The following is an 18,019-nucleotide window of genomic DNA, read 5'->3' as shown; positions in this document are numbered from 1 at the left end:
TAGAAGAAAATATTGACTGTAATTCATGTATGGTTACTATAGCGGCATTTCGAATTAGAATCATAAAGGGTAACTTTGTTTAAACTGAATAGGAATGAAGGGACACCATGTGTAATTAAGCGTGGTTCACCTTCACTACTATTTAACGTCAAATGTGATTACAATTAATATAGTTACGTTCATAAAATGGCTGTCCACAGTTCAACAACACTAATATTACTATACTTCAATAATATCTTTTCAATTTAGATGACGAACAATAAAGTATTCAAATAAACTTTTCTTCACATGAAGTAGTGCAGTATTATAAAGCCAATACGTTCGTTGGTATAAAAAGTAGACCGCAAACCCCTGTAGAAGGATAAAGATGCCCACGTATGATAGGTCACGTTCCCTGTCTAGAGTACGTTTCAGCCTTGAACTAAGATGAAAGTGATCTTGTGTTTTAACACTAGCTCCTTGTTAAATATCCTGGAACCCAGTGTATGTATGTGACATTTTTTGTGAATTTCACATCTTTTATTATACTCCATAATTCAAACATAAATTTAAAATAAATAGTCAAGGCACACTCCTTGAAAATAAAATAAAACATATTATCCAAACAAATTCTTACAACTATTGGTTACATTTCCCAAGTCACTACTATGCAACAAAAGGGAGGAGCGAGCTGGTGTAGTGGTTAGAGCGCGGGATTTCAGACCCTGAGGTCTCAAGTTCAAATCCCGCCAAGTCACCAATGAATTTTATCTAAGTGATAATGCCGCAACCCCTATACTATAGGGGTCTAGCCTGAAGTAATGTGAAAAACATTCCCAGGACCGTGCCTAGCGTCCTAGGACAAAAAGAAACTATGCAACAAAGGGGTACACTTGTGGATATTTATACGGTATTCATAGACGAGTGTTTGTATCTCATTTGCATATTTACAATTGTGCAAACGGATAAGTTTAATTTAGTTTGTTTTCTTACAACGAAACCTTCTCTTGTTGGTGGTTTTGTTTCACTAGTAGAGGGAAGGACGGTTATTATCACATGACGTCATAATTAATGTAATTAGGTAAGAATATAGTGATAGGGAGTATCGTAGTCAGGGCTGGGCATGTACTCTGGTGATGTGTGTGATCACAGATGTTGTAGATGGTATTGTTATTAGGTCAAGGTCGTTTGAATCTGTTTTTAAAAAAATATTCTGCACTAATGGATAAATAGTGCAGAATATTTTTTATTTTTTCATTTATTTTTATAACAATCATAAATAGTAATAATAATGTACAGTAGTTATATCTAAGTTAAATCTAAGAAGTGTTGGAATCGTTCTTCGTCGTAGAGCTGCTGCTTCCGTATAATATGTTGAATGCTGATGAATGGTCGGTATCAAATTTTCTTCGATTGGGGCATGGTGGTTTGTAAGCTCCGTAGTCTGGAAGCAGAGTGCTGTTAGCTGTTGTTGTTATTGTAATTGCATACCCACTTGCAATTAGAACTCTCAACTCTTCAGCAAAAACCTCAATGTCATGGTAGGTTGAAAGGTAAACATCGTCGTACTGGACAAACTTAACTTTGAGAGACATGATTGTTGTGTTGAGCTGAAGTTGCCTCTAGCAAGTCCTCAGAACGATTGAAAGCATGTAACTACCTTCATGTATTTATAGGTAAACTCACTCCCCCCCCCCTAGCTACCCCCACCACTAATCTTTTCGAAGGGGGCCTCGTATTACACCATAAATATTTTCATCACAGAAATAATAGGGGTTCTGCAATAAACACAATCGTCAACACTTAGAGCGCACATAATGCAGCTGCAAAAATGCTTGCAAGGTAAAAACACAATTTCCCTTTCTGCGGACAAACATACTATGCACTCCGAGCCTTGTTTTTGCACCGGTTCGTTTGTTCCCAAGCCTTTGGTTGAGCATCTCTTTTTAACTATCGCATTTTTATTTATTTGCTTGGAATGTTTGTCCACAAAGTCTTGTCCCTTGTTAACAATCACAAAGGGACATCTTGGAAACCATCGCGCATGTTCTTGCCATGGATCATCTTCTTCTTGCCAATCCTTTAATCCTCCTCCACAGTAGTAACATATAGTTTCATCATTTTTCCCCGTGTAAAAAAATCCAGCTTCGGATAATTCCCATTTGGAATTGTTTACGACAGAGTTAAGTAGACTTTTTTCAAAAGAATTCAACCTAGTTTGAAAGTGGGTATAGTTTGGAAAGGCAATCTTAATCTTCAAAATGGTTGCAGACATGTTAAGGTACTAGATGGCTTGCTACGATCCAAATGATTAAAGCCCAACTGTTAGCAACATTTTATACGCAAATAAGAAGAGGGGTGGGGGTTAGCTCGTATGTAATCATTTGTATAATTTTGTTTCTAAATTAGGCCAAGGTCATCCATATTAGTTTTTAAAAAATATCATGTTAGTATTTTAAACAAAATACTAACATCATACTTTATAACTTTTTATTTATATACAATCATATGTACAATATTCTAACAACAGTGCAGAGACAGTTCTGTAGAGTTGTTTCCACTAACTCCATGAGACACCAAATAGAGTGAGCCAGGTTCTATGCTGCGTAGATCCTCATTCTGTAACATGTTGACAAACCGTTTTGGAAGAAACATTTGGAACTTTGGTTCATCTCCTGGAGTAAAAGGTGCATCGCTTAAGGAGACTAAAATAGCATCCCCAATAGATGTTTCCATTTTCTTCATTGTATGCACAATATAATGTTTTTGTTCTTTAAGTTCCGAACACTTTTTAGTAATTAAAACACTTGACTTTGAATGAGTGTTGAACTGATCAACAAGGTTCTGGAGTTGAGATGCCATCTTTATCGACCAAGCTGTAGGTGTTTTCCTGTCCTAGGTTAGAACAATACTGATGTGTTGTCTGCACACTTTCCTCATATTTATACCCATCGATTCCCCCACTACCACAGCTCTCCTTTTGGTTTAGGAATGATGCTAAACGGTATGCATTTTTTAAAGCACAATGACCTTGACGATGACATTTGTTTTTGCCTGCAAGACAAATACTATCATAACACACATTAAAATGTGAGTCAATCGGTACATCAATCACGTTGCCAATGGTATATTTTTGAATCCAGTTTCGTTTTTCCAAACCTTTAGTGTATATACGGTTGAATTCTGCACAATAGTGGTACATTACATCATCGATGGTGTTGTAATCTAAAAAACCTTCGTTCCATGCAATGAGATGAAAATTCCTAGTAAGCCACTTATTAGTTAACTTGGCTTTAGTATTAAGTTTTTTAAAAGGATGTGGCGGTTTAAACATAAAGGGATAGACAGCGTATGTTAATAAATCTAAAATTACTAACTCCTTAACAACATATTCATTTGTATTTCCACGAAAAGCTTGGAACTCAATAACACATGGTTTCTCTTCTATTGTTTTAACTTTGTCTGCGAACCATACCCTCTGCTCCATGGTAAGAATGTTAAGTAACTGATTTCCACACCACGGTAGGTTTTATATCTATACCAGGCCGTACAGTTAAGGCGCGTTGATGTATATTTAACGTGGGCATCATCCCCAGTAGGCCTACCCCACGAGGTTAAATTAGTTTTTTTTTAAATTTCAAACCATTACACACTTAGATGGGCTGTGTTTCTTCAATAGTTTCTTTTACTTCATTTGTTGTGGTCTTATTAATCTCGTAGTCTTTTATACTCCGCCACATTTCAACCTCATAGGGGATTCGATTAAAAATTGATGTATCGATCGGTCCGTGTAGAATCTGGGAGTCGGGGTATTGATCCATAGCATCCACTAAATATTCCTTTATTACAGAGCTTGAAAATGTTAGTTGTTTCATGTATCTAGTTACAGGTGAAGCGGCACAACTCAAAACATAAAATTCTTCCCTTGTTAGTTGAATCTTAATATCGTGTTTTGATAGGTCTCTGAAACGTATTTGCTGTCCTCCACGATACTTATAAATATCTATTTCTATGTCACAATCCAATAACCGAATAGCCGTTTTTTTACCAAACATGTTTTTAGCCAAATAACATTCGATTAAGTGCAAATGTTTTATGAATGAGTCCCATGCATGCTCCGAAAACAACAACATTTTTGATCCATGGTTTAGAATTGCGTTAGGTGTGTATGACAGGTCCTTCACTAATCCGATTGCAATGCCTTTAGTCATACATCTTGAAATGGGGTAAAATATACGGAGGAAAATATCCATCAACATATTAAGAGGAAGGTCGTCTTCGGGGGTTTTCTTCCTCTTTAGAACTGAGTTAGATGCAAAGACATTGTTTTCACAATTGTTCAAATCATTGTTATCTTGAGTATGGAATTTTAGAAACTCTGATAATTCATCTTCACAAAGCTTAACTTTTGCGTCATATTCTTCTCCTCCAACCACCACCTCTTCTTCCACTTTGGTACTGCTTTTATCTTTGTCCGTTACAGAATTCATGTCCACCGTATTATATGTTGCTTCAACCACTGACAAATATATACTGAATCCTTGTTTAAGTGCCTGCTATTTATACCTTGTCTTGCTGTGGTTTATAAAACCATCTTTACTATACCGGTTAAAGGAGTGTATGTCACAATTTTGTCATGAAGAATCAAACAGTACGCACTTGTATTAGAAGGTATGTTGGATTCAAACTCCATTTCTAATTTTATATCCACACTAGAAGATTTGACGGATTCATTTTGTTTTGAACAATCAATAACCACGATTGGAGCTTTTGAAATAAATTCAGTTGGCGATAGTAAAGGTGTGTTTGCCTTGCCATAATATGAAGATTGAAATCTAGCATACATATCGTATAAAATACTATACCGCTTCTTTCCAAAAGAAACATTTAAATTGTCGTATGGGAAGAATTGAGAGTTAAGGTACAGTTTACAGTTTTTAAGTTTAAAATGATCGAATAATGTTGCATCAGCAGTTATGTTACTCCTTCTGTCTGTTTGCAGCCCAACTATCACATATCTAGGTTTTTCTAAATGATTAGAAGTCTTTACAGTCCATGTATGTCTTTCTGTCTCAGGTAGAATAGGGTATTCATGCAATTCCCAGCTTCTGAATTGTAGAACGATGTCACGATCAGCTTTCAACTGCCTTAAAAGTGTAATCCTGTGTTCATCTGCCAGTTTCAGGTGTGGGACTCTCCAGACTATCTTATTCAAGTATAATTTCCATTCCAAAGCTTCTTCGGTCGTTGATTGAGGAGCTATAATAAGGTCTTTGTCATTTGAAGATCGTAACAGGACCAATTCTTGTTTTACGTTAATCAATATCTTATTGTAATCCTCAGCAAAACCTAGTAACAGCTTTAACGGCACAGAAAAATCAAAATTACCATCTGCATTAGCTTTTATGGAATCTGAACTGGGATTAACCCATCCAGCAACCTCTAGTAAATTTCTTGTGTTTGGTGATAATGAGCATAGTCCTTTAAGTGTACTAGATATTCCTACTCTTTTTGTAGAGTCTATGGTAACTCCTGAAATTTCATACCTTATTTCATCAAAGAGAAAAGCCATTGGGTTACTAACGAAAGGAATTGTTGTTCCTATAGTTCCATCCTTTTTTGTTACTGTTCCTTCGATGTATAAACAACTCTCAGAAGGAAGGGTGTAGACATCTTGCTGTTGGATTGGGATTCTAATTTCATCGTTATTGTTTAATTTCGATGAAGCGTAAGGGTTGTGGGTGTGATACTCCTTTTCCCATAGAGTCTCGTCGAAAGTTGGACCGTGCGTTATATCCAGTATATCCATTATTGTTTACATGCAGACCAATATCCTGTAGAAATTTTATGTTTTCAACTGTTAACTCTTCTGATGCAGGTGGCCTACTAACTCTTAAATCACCAGTGCTCTTCTTTTTAAAGGATAGTCCCATTATTCATAAACTGTGTTAACATAAGAAAATGAACAGAAGTTTATCTTACCCTCTAGAGTTTAAGGGGTCCTGGTTTCATCTAAAATATAAATGAAGATGTTTGATATAATATAACTACTATTCATTCTGTAAAGTATCTGATTTTTTCTACTTATTATCAGGATATGTCAAGAATTTCCCTAATTTGATATCGAGGGTTCAGAATGATATTTCGATATATTTTTAAGTTGTTGACCATCATATTCAGGTTTGATCATGCGTTCTTCTTCATTCCAAACAAACTTTGATCCCATATATGTTATAAGCCGATCTTTTACCCGATATACATGTGTGGGAAATTTGTAATCTCCACCACGATAAGATGCAAATCCACTTATACTACTATCTTTAGCTATTATTACAGGAGTTAATGGATTATTTATAACCAAGTCGAATTCCTTATCACCACATTTAAAGATGTCTTTTTCCTGATCGTATGTCAATGTTTGGCTAACAGTGCTTACATCATCTTTGTTGATTCCTTGAGCAACATTAGTGATTCTCCTATTTTTAGCATCAAAGCAACATCCTTCAGGAGGAGAAATTGTCTTTTTTACTTCTTTTACCGCTTCCTCAAGACCATCATTAGAAGATTTCAAGTTTTGTGTTAATGTGGAAAATTGATCGCTTAATTCTTTCAATTTGTCCAACTTTTCATCTATTTTAAGAAGTTTTTCTTCCACACTTTTAAAATCTAGTTTATTAACATAGTAACGGTTTAAATAACCTTTTGTTACCGGTTGATGTGCTGTTTCATAATCAGATGCAACCCTAAATCTTTTTGTATCTTCTTCATCGTCATCATCTTCCAGCTCTACTTGTCTCTCACGTTTTTGTGTATACAAAGAGTGGCCAAATTTATCAATTATGTGGTGCCTTATCATTTCAGGTGTTCAACTTTCAACGTGTACAAACATAATAATGATTTTCCAAAAGAAATTTACTTATATATTAAAACACAATTGAAAAACAGTTTTTTTCGCACTACTTATTTTTCTTTAAGTGTAAACAAACTGTAATTCTTTCATTTCTGAAATCTACCAGTCTATTGTCTTGGTCCATGATTTTTAGTGTAATGTTGCTGATTGTCCGGGTAGTGATTGGTAAGTAAATTACAGGATTAGGTATCTCTACCAGTTTATAACCAGGTGGTACAGCGGGAAAGAATTGGAAAATCATATGACCTTGTTTGTTGTTAATGAATGATCCGGTGGCTATATTACAATCTATTCTTACTGTGTTTACTTTAAAAATGTCTACAACGTTTTCTGAGTAATAACTGATTCCAGGTTCAGCTTTAATACTACCGAAACCTAATAGTTTTCCAATGGAATTAGGCTTAGAAAAATCTACTTCCACAGTACACTTTAACATAGATTTTAAAGTATTGTTGTTGGTTCCTAGTTGGATATAGTATTTCTTTTCCTTTGTTGTTATTTTTTGGAATTTTTCTTGTATATAGTCTCTTATGTCCTGCACCTCATATGCACCTTTTGGAATAGTTATTACTTTATCTTTATCGAAATGAAACAGGTTGTTTGTTTCATCAACGTTTGGTATTGAGTTGTACGATTCAAAACTGAGAAGACCGATTTCATACTCATCAAGAGAACTCAACTCAATAGGCGGGAAATAATCGATAGAGAGCACAGAGCTCCTACCTGATAGTGTTAGGGTCTGAGACATAACTGAATGCTATAGGTTAATTACCACTTATTTATAGACAACTAATGCTTTTCTTTAAAAATTCTAAACACAAATGGCCACATATTGATGTATCTTCTGGTTGTTGTCCATCATAGTTATAGTATACAATTTTTGAAGATTTGAAATATTCAAGAAGTTCCTTCGGAGGTGGTAAGTTCCCAAAACTGTCAAAGTAGTAAACTATTTCACCAAGTTTTTTGTAACAAACCCAATGAGTGCCAGGACCACTAGCATTATCAAGATTCACTATACCAGTCTCGTTATATTTTACTACAGATGGTAGTTCATCCTTCATAAAAACCCCTCTGAAGAAAGGTATGCGTAAACAGCTAGCGTATCGTAAAAGCTCAATATTGCTTAAGGATTTATCCGGAATTATCAACTTATTCCTCTTGTTTAATAAACACGGTATGGCCTTAGATATAACCCTCCTCCGTTCTTTATCATAGACCAAATTGTAGGTTTGTTCTTTTTTTTTCTATGAGAAGTTCTGTTTCGTTTCCTTCTTATATTTCCTCCACGTTTCTTAACATTACTATGTCTTCCTTTTCTCCTTTTTCCTCCACCAAAAGCTGTTTTTCCTTTCATTGCTGCCGCAACTGCTAACGCTGCTGCTTTCTCTCCAATACTACTATCACTTGCTTTTACACGTTGCCAAGCTTTCTCAGCAAGTATTTTGTCTGCTACTGATCGGTCTTTTAAATTACCAAATTTTGAATATGCTATATCGTGCTCTTTACAAGCTTGATCGAGCTTATTTATTCCTGGATCTCCTCTAGCAAGGCGTTTTTTTTAATTTTGTTCCAGGACCACAATACTGATAACCACCAATTAAATGCAATTCCACAGGCAGTAAATCAATCGCTTTGTTGACTAATGCTCCAACTGGTTTAGTTAGTATAGAAAGTGCCGTCGATGTTATTCCCCTTCCTCTCTTGAAGGTCTCTCGATTGCGAATGGCACGGTTGTGGTTTAACATTTGTTTTATAGTAAAATCACAAATGAAGAGTGCACTCTATAAATATGTATCAATGAATGATTAATAAATAGTTTTTCTTTTAATTTATATGATTTGTTTAATAAACACTGGTAATTAAACTGGTCTATGTAAGCTTTGTGCACAAACAATACAGTGTATTAGCACAACAATTACTTCTTTGTAATTTTAATAAATAAATAGCAGTTATTAGTATTACTCAATTATCCCTCGATTGCGCAGTTCATCTACTAAAGCTACCCATTCGTTTTCTAACCCTGAATGACCAGCTTCAATAGCTTCACGTATCAATTTCATTCTATCAATTAATTTGTTTGCATTGTTGTAATATATTACGTTAGTGTTGGAGCAGTCTTTAAATAGTCCTTCGCCAGAATAAGTTGAAATATCATCTTTCCTTTTTCTCTTATGAATTGTATCAATGTCGATTGATGACATTGCTCTTCTTTTAACTCTTTTGACTTGTGACGGGAATAGTTCTGAAATGATAGTTGTGTATTTAACAGATTGGTTTCTATGTATTGGTAAATTAGAGTTGTAACCTTTTCTATGAAGGTTTGTTTTAGCACAAATGTTTTTAAATAAAACTAAATCTTTTTTATTATATTTACCAGGCTTGTTTTTAAATATAAGTTCGAATAAACCAGGTGTCCCCTTATATTTTTTGTTTCCTACATGTATAACATCATTTTCATCAATGTCTAGCTTACTATTTCCAATCATTAGTCCTTTTTCTTCAAGTCTAGCACCATACACATGGTATTTTCTGTTAGCATTTGTAGAATGTAACATTTTTAATAAATACTTCCTTCCAAGCACAGATTTAGAAGTTATATCTTCTCCCAATTTACTAATTTCAGATGGATTAATATCTGCATTCTTAATACTTTCATATTCTTCAGGAATTTCTAAAGTTTGATCCCCTTCTCTAGAATCTTTATCTGATTCATCACTCTCCTCAGCATCCTCAAATTCTTCTAAATCCTCGTAGTCGTTATAAGTCGTTACTGGTTCTAAACCATCTTGTACTTCTGATTTCGATACAGGTAGTAACATTTCACTATCTTTAGTTTGAATTGATTTAGAAAATGTGTGTGACAAGTCTTTTATGGGTTCAATGATAGGTTTAAATGTTGTTTCTAAATATCTATCTCTTTCACTTATTCCCATTCTTAGAGCCCTGTTTTTTCTTCTAATGGAATCACTTAGTGTTTTTATTTCCTTTATAAGCTTTTCTTTGCTACCCATGTTCTCAAGATGAAATTCAATCTACTAATAGATAAGGTATATAACTGTTAGTGTATTATAACGAACCTATCAAACCCTATTCGATATCGCCCGTTTTTTATAGTTTGATCCTTATCAATTACAACAAATCCATATTTTTCACCCCAAGCCTTACAACATATTGTTTTTAACATTTCAAATGGCATATCAACACCTACATGATCATTATATATGTGTTTTAAATTCATCTCATCTTGTTTAAAAATTATAATTACATTTGCATTATCCCTTATTAATTGTTTTGGAATTTTGCTATATGTTTGACCAATGTATATACAGTCTATACTGTTGTGTCTCCCCATGGAAAAATAGTTTCTTATCGTGTCATGGTTTTCACAAGACACGTCATCGAATATGAATACAGAATGAGGTTTAGCTTCACCAGGTTGTAGTATTTCACTGCTTGCATCAAATTTGAATAAAGATACCTCTTTTACGTCTGAAATTATTTTATCTAAAAGTTGATATTTAGGTTGAGCCAATGATTTTGAAAATATATAAACATTATTAAACCGCAAACCATGTGGGTTTGTTAACAAGTTAAATACAACATTAGTTTTCCCACAATTGGATGGTCCACTTACAATAGCCCTAACACTATCAGGTAATAGTTTACCATGTCTTCCTTCTTTGAGTTTTACATTATCTTCAGTTAAATTGTCTATATTCTCAATTTCAAAAGAATATCCATTGTGTATAATCTCCATGACATCACTCTGTGATAGTTGTTTCATAAATGACATATTCTATATAATATTTTCTTTAGACACCCAAGTGTCTTCACTTTTATCAAAACCTAGCCAGCGAACCAAAACCTTATCTTTTTTACGCTTTAAAACTTTTTCAACAAGGTAAATATCTCCTGTAGAAGATTTTAACATCTCATGACCATAAAAACCTCCATGTAAAATTTGACCTTTATTGTCCTTCAAAATATATGTTTCTGGATATGTCGGTTGCACTCTATAAACAGTGAAAACTTCGTTAGTCCAGTTCGGTAGATATTTCTTACTAAATATCCCCTTATATTTACTTATACGAACTTTATCACCTTCAACAAATTTACGTGGTAAAATCTTTTCAACCTTTGGGCGTGTATTTCTTTTAATGTTGTTCAAGACTTGTTCTGAATAATTTCATTTACCTCACTTGGGGTCATACCTATGGTTCTATGAAACCTATTGTTGTAGTTGTTCAACAAATCTCCAAGTATATTAATCCATACATAAGAACCTCTATTTGAAAATTCCTTAAACAAATCTCCTTTTATTGTTCTATTAAATCGTTCGATAATTGCAGCCTTTTTTTCAGATTTTTTTGAATAGTGATTTATATTATATTTTTTCATTAGCACTGAAAAGTCCTTATTGAAATATTCTTTTCCATCGTCAGTTTGCAAATGTTTGATAACGTTATTATCCCTCCGGATAACTGTCTCCATAGCCTTGGTCACACTTTTTCCGGTTTTATCCTTCAAAGGCATGGCATCAGCAACTTTTGTGAAGCAGTTTATCACTGTCAGTATATATTTAAATCCCTTATTAAATTTACTGTAAGGTATCATTTCAATTAGATCCGCTTGGTATAAGTCATTAATTCCTTTTAGTATTGTATTCCTCCTTGGAAAGTTTTTCCGTGCAGGTTTGTGAATTTCAGAAACAATTTGCCATTTAGAAACCATAATTAATCTTAACATCCGTTGTACAGGTCAGTCGTAATAATGGATATCTCTGATAGTTATCAATTGGTTATATAGGTCAAGGTCATTTGAAATATGTGTAAAAAAGAGGGGGGCAGTGTATAATGCCCCCCTCCTTTTTACGGGGAGGATATTGGGATAATCTAGGACAGGAAAAGTTTGGATGTATTAGGTTAATTTGTTACAATTGAATAGTGTCCAAAAGGAAGTGTATCAATACCATTTTCGAGTATATATCTTTTGTTATCATTGGATGTTAATGCAGTCTTCTCTTGCACAATTGTATATAGTCTATGATTAAAGCTTCTGATTGTTTTGAAACTTGCAACATGAACTTGGTTTTCAAATAAACACTTTTTAAAATGTTCAAATTTGAGTTTCTTCTTCAAATATAAACTTTTGATTCCTTTTGCCTTTTTTATTACACCAATATCACTGTCAGTACTTCCAGTGTATAATTTTAATGAGTATGGCTTCGACATCAGTGCTACTACTTCTTCCAAAGGGATTCCATTTGTTTCGTCTTTGAACTTTCCTAACACCTTTTTGTGTTTACCATTGTCATAGTTATGATGATCCCTCGGGTAGTCAGAAAAGTCGAAATCGTCTTTATACATAAATGTTCGTAAATCTTCATACATATCATGAGTTTTGATCCAATAAAGGAATGCGTCGGTATCCATATATATAATTCCAATATTGTCTCTTCCGTAAAATGAAACCATCTTGTTATAATGAAAGTCGTACATGTGTGTTTTTGAAATGTCAAGTATACACATACCAACATACATAGGTCTATCCATTTTAATAGTAGTTTTGTCCATTGACACACAAACAAGATTTTCATTTATGATAATAGATGATTTAAAATTTGGTTGCCTTACAAGTTTTTCTACCTTTTTGGGATCCGATACTAACTTAACATTTTTATGTTTTCTTTTATTTTCTAAGGTCTTTCCAAATATCGCATTATTCATCAGCTTAAAAAAGTCCTTTTGGAAAGCTGATGATGCTGCAGCTCTTCTTTTTGTGTTTGAGTCAATATATGTTTTTAACCAACATGATTGATTAAACTGTAAAACACGGTGAACTTTTTTTAATTTTAGACCGAGTTCAATGGCTTGTTGGACAACCCAAAAATGGGCAACATAGCGTTTCTTGTCGTTAAGCGTCATCATCAACTTAGGGTGTTTTCCCTCTGGTGGTATTTCGGATTTAGCTAATAGAGGTAAATCATAGTGATGATCATGAAGTGTGGATGGGTATTCAAAATCACACTCCATTATAAATCCGGTGTCGCCATTTTTTGGGATAGTTGTCACATCACCTAATAATATTGGATCAATCCATTGAAAATTACCATATGGAAGTGGGTTTGACATTGCCCACCCATATAAGTTATTAGCGTCAAAATACCCTAGATAAACTGATGGGTCCTCCTTCTTGAAGCCTGGAATGTGTTTATTATTTGCTTTTACATGTCGTGTAACACTCTGGGTAAGCCCTCCACGGATACTAGATTCAATCATGAGAACCATATCAATGTCTGTTAACAGCTGTAATGTACATTTTGTTTCTTTTAACATAGCTTGCCAAGCTAATCCAGGTGAGGTGTAAGAATGTAGTGGGTCTAATCCATAGGCCGCTATACAGGTGTTACGGAATTCCTCCATTATATCGCAAAGAAGTGTTACATCTAACTTCACATAAAAGTCACTATACTCGCCTAAGGTGTTCATTTTTAACTCGTTCCATACCTGGCAAGCATGTTGATAGTCTTCAGGGTCAATATTAGAATCATTTAACTGACTGTAAAATGCCTCAATGGGTGGTAGTGACGTCTCGTTGAATCTTTCAGGATTATCAATATAATCATAAGGGTACACTCCTTTACGAAGAACCAAATCCATTTTATCAGATGCAACAATCTTTTGAGTTTCAATAAAGTGTTCTCTTTGCAAATTAGCTGTCAATTTCTCTAAACTAGAAGCCATGAATCTAAAAGAGTCAACAAACCTTAATTTTATTTTACCCACTTTTTTCGAAAAACTTATAAATTTCTCCGTGCTTGTAGCTAAAACATCAATCGCCCCTTTGTCCCTACCTAATTCAGGAATTATGAAATGTGAGTCATATCCACTTAAATTGTGGAACACTACAGGGATAAACTTTGGTAATTTAAAATTAATGTTACACCTGTTGCAAGCAGGGCCTTTGTAAAAACCAGTCAGGTGATCATGATCACGCACACGCCTGTTGTCTTCTGTAAAACTACAGTCACAAAGGTAACATCTATCCGCACTTTCATGGAATGTCAATTCATCATGTTGAAGATTGTTCATCGGAACTACATAACTATACAGTTTTTCTACCTTATTAGCTATATCATACAGGTTATCTACAAATGTCTTAGCAGCATTTTCACCTCGATATACAAGTGGTTGGGTTGTTAACCCATACCGACGTAGATGATCTTCTTCCAAAGTTGATTTAAGCATTAAACAAAAGCTGTTTGGTTCATGAAATTGAAATTTTTTAATTTTACTTTGATCACACTCATCTATAACTAAAGGAACTAATGATGACTCAAAGTCTGCATATATAACAATTGGTATTCGATATTGTTGAGCGGTTTTGTTGAATTTAATAAAAGCTCTATTAGGGGGAGGTAATTTAACCCTTACTTCATCCTTACTATTGCAGAGACGTTGGTGGTCAAGTAACCATTCCTTACCACCCATCTGAAATGGTTTGGCAACATAGCAAAAACAACGTTTGCAAATAGTGAGTCTCATCTTCCTTTTGGATAGTTGTCTTGATAAAAGTGCATTAAAGTTTTTGATGTATACATAATGTGAGATTTTATCATTTGTGAGGAGTAAAAGATCAGTATGGTCTTTACGCTCATGAGATGTAACCTGAATGGGAAAAACATTATTAGACTCATCCAATCCATAGACATTAACTGATGAATTAAGATTCTGTTTTTCAAATCTCTTGATATCTTTTAAAGACACTGGGTAAGACAAACCTGAGAAATTATATTTATGAGCCACTTCACTATAATACCGGCTAGGTCTATAGGCATTCCTATCTTCAACAAACTTTGCTAAAAGTGCATATTTAAAACATTCATTGTCCTCATTTTGAACATTTATACAAGTTCTTGTATCAGCAATTTTTTTAGGCAGTGGAATGAAACTACTACCTCTATCACCATATCCATGTTTATGTACACGTATATCTAAACTGTCTACACTTAGCAAAGACCACCCAGATCCTCTTCCTTCATGTTCAGATATTTTAACAACAATTTCTTGTAAGCAACTGTCGACTTCAGCCTCTATATCACTGGTTACCATGATCGATTTATTTCGTGTTATAAACCCCCGCGGGGAAGCCTCATTTTGCACATTTGTAAATCTAGTGTCCAAGAGCAAGCCGAATTTGATAAAATTAAGTCTGGTTAGTTCCTTTTCTAGTGTTTCTATGATAAGGGGTTTAGCTTTTAAAATAAAATCTGACAATTCATAATTGTTATTAGAAATTTTGAAATGGTTTACTATTGCTTTAGGAAATGCTTGAGCTAATATTTCTACTGACAATTGTTGGTTTGGTGGTGCATACTGTATAACTGTTGATCTATTCTGTTGCAAGAAGGGGTCTTCAACGAAATCTTCATATTCCATCGGTGTTGAAGATTCGTTAGGTCTATGTAAGAGTTCATGATGAATATTTAAGAGCAATTCATCCTCAAAAGACTCCCAACAATTTTCACATTGATACATTTTTGCAGGTTTAAGACACTACTTAGAAAACTATCTACATTACACACTGCATGGTTGTATTCACAGTAATGATATGGGTGGGGCTCAGGACTCATATATATAGCACAGTGTATAACCCCCACTCCATTTTTATTCAATGAAGGGGCGTGTTAAACCCCCCACCAATGGCTTAAGTATTTTATAAATAACACCTGAAATAGGGGTTTAGCATACACATTCACAATGCCTCCTACAGACCACACATACCTTACTGGAGTAGAGCCCAGAATCTTAGCGACTGATTTTGATGAAGCAGGGAATGTGGAAGAAAACAATACAGAAAGTGACGAGGACTTGCAAGAGATGCTAGAAGAACAAGTGGACGAAGAGTTTATTAATGAACAAATTCAACCCACTGAAGACACACCAATTAAAGAATTTCATTCGGACTATTGTGAAACACCAAAGATTCCAGTTCAAGCAGATGAAGTTGAAAATGGTGAAAACGAACTTTGTCGAATATTACAGTTTTGTGGTAATGTTCGTAGAAGATTATCATTTAGTTCAGAGAGTGAATCATAAAACATGTAGCTATTTTATTGTTTTTTAAAAATTCTTCAGTTTGACCTTGACCTAATTGTTTGGGCACAGTATTACGCTTAAACAATATTCTATGACTGTATTGGTCTTAATTATGAGTACCTAAAATGATTTAGAATATTAACAATATATAAGGTTTTCATAAGAAAAACTAAACATAAAATTCAAGCACATTTTATTTTTGTCTAAATAGAAAAAACAAATAATGACAAAATATAAACAATATTGTAAACAGTTTTTGTATTGAACTAATATGAAGTAAATTTTGTTTTGCTAAATAAATGCTATTTTGATTTAATTTGAAAGTTTAAGTATAAAGATAAGAGTTCAAAAACAATAGAATATATATATGGAGGAATTAGCCTGAGAAAGTTACTACAAATAAGTATATATATATATATATATTTTACCTTGAATTGTTAAGTTATACAGCATGGCATTGAAGAAATATAATCTTTATTGTACAATATGAACGATTAAAATGTTAAATATAACTTGGTCTAAATATATTATACACAAAACTTTAGGAACACATTATTAGGTTATGACAAATGTGTTCCTAAACCTTTACGATAAAATAGGTTGAAAAGCTCAAGGTCACTCTTTGAATGCAAAAATTGGGAACGCATTTGTTATGATACAACAAATGCGTTCCCAATTTTTGCATACTAAAGGAAAATAAAGAAAATAATAAAAACACGTTAAAACTAAAAACCAATTTACAATGTTACTGTAACCAATCCCGAAGACCGATCACGAATTAAGTAGTATCGGTGTGGTGTATTCGGGATGGTCATGCCTCTTGGTAATTTAAGGCGGAACCTGTCATTTCCTTCTTTTAAAATGACTTCACCACTAGGTGTCATCATTAGAATTTCTAACTTTTTGTTTTTGGGCAACCTATTAATTCTGGTTTTTTTGGCAATAATTTGTGGTGGACGACAGGGTCGAGTAAAGCCTGACGTCCGTGGTTGGCTGGGTAAGATCTTGTTTATCACAACAACACGGGAGGTGCTCGGTGCCGGATCAGATAAGCAAGATTTTTCCTGAGCCTGAGTTTTTACAATAATTGATGGTCTTGATCTTTCAAATGATGGAGGATTTTCTGTGACAGGATTATTATTAACAATTTTAGGTTGGGCGGGTACCATCCTGCTTTTCCCCTTAGTGTGGAGGCTACACACATTGGTATCGGAAAAGCAGGATTTTTCACAGCGCTCACCTTTTTTCACCCCTTTTTGGAAAACATAAGTACATTGAGACTTGATCTTAAATGCTGCTCGTCTTTTTGCCATAAGTTTTTGCATTTTTTCAGAAGGGGTTTTTTGTGAGGGAAGGGATTCTTTTGAGGACTCGGGTTTTGCAAATAGTTTTCTTACAACAGCAGGTGCAGCAGGGAGGGATTTGGGTGGAGGTAACGGAATGGTTATTTCAGGAGAATCTATGTTGGTAATCTGGTTTGAGGATGGATTTAAATTAGGAAGAGTTAGGTTAGGTGTTTGAAGTTTTGGAGATGACTTATCTTTGTTAGGAGATGACTTGTTTTTGAGAGGAGACAGCTTATCTTTGGGAGGAGATGGCTTTTCAGGAGATTTGATAGGGGATAGTAAGGAGACAATCAAGGGAGAAAGTAGCATTGATAGAGGGGACATATTTCTTTGTTTTCGGGGGGATGACGTAGAAGACGAGGATGAGGATGATGAAGACAAGGAGTCAAAAGACAAGGATGATGAAGAAGAAGACGATGGCGATGATGGAGGCCTAGGTTTCAAAGTGTGGGCAGCAGAAGAAGAAGGTCCAGGCTCTTGAATATTCTTGACGATAGAAGTTGACGATCCAGGCTCTGGAGAAATCTTGGAGACAGGCAGAGGCTTTGAAGTGTTGGCATCAGCAGAGGAAGGTCCAGAAGAAGTGTTGGCAGCAGCAGAAGGTCCAGAAGAAGTGTTGGCAGCAGCAGAAGAAGGTCCAGGCTCCTGAATCGTCTTGGAGACAGTACATTCTTTCCTTATTT

Source organism: Macrosteles quadrilineatus, unplaced genomic scaffold (assembly GCF_028750875.1).
Source record: "Macrosteles quadrilineatus isolate MER2022 unplaced genomic scaffold, UCM_ALF_1.0 Scaffold_4__1_contigs__length_99947679, whole genome shotgun sequence".
Lineage (NCBI taxonomy): Eukaryota > Metazoa > Arthropoda > Insecta > Hemiptera > Cicadellidae > Macrosteles > Macrosteles quadrilineatus.
Note: the sequence above shows the minus strand (reverse complement) of the source record.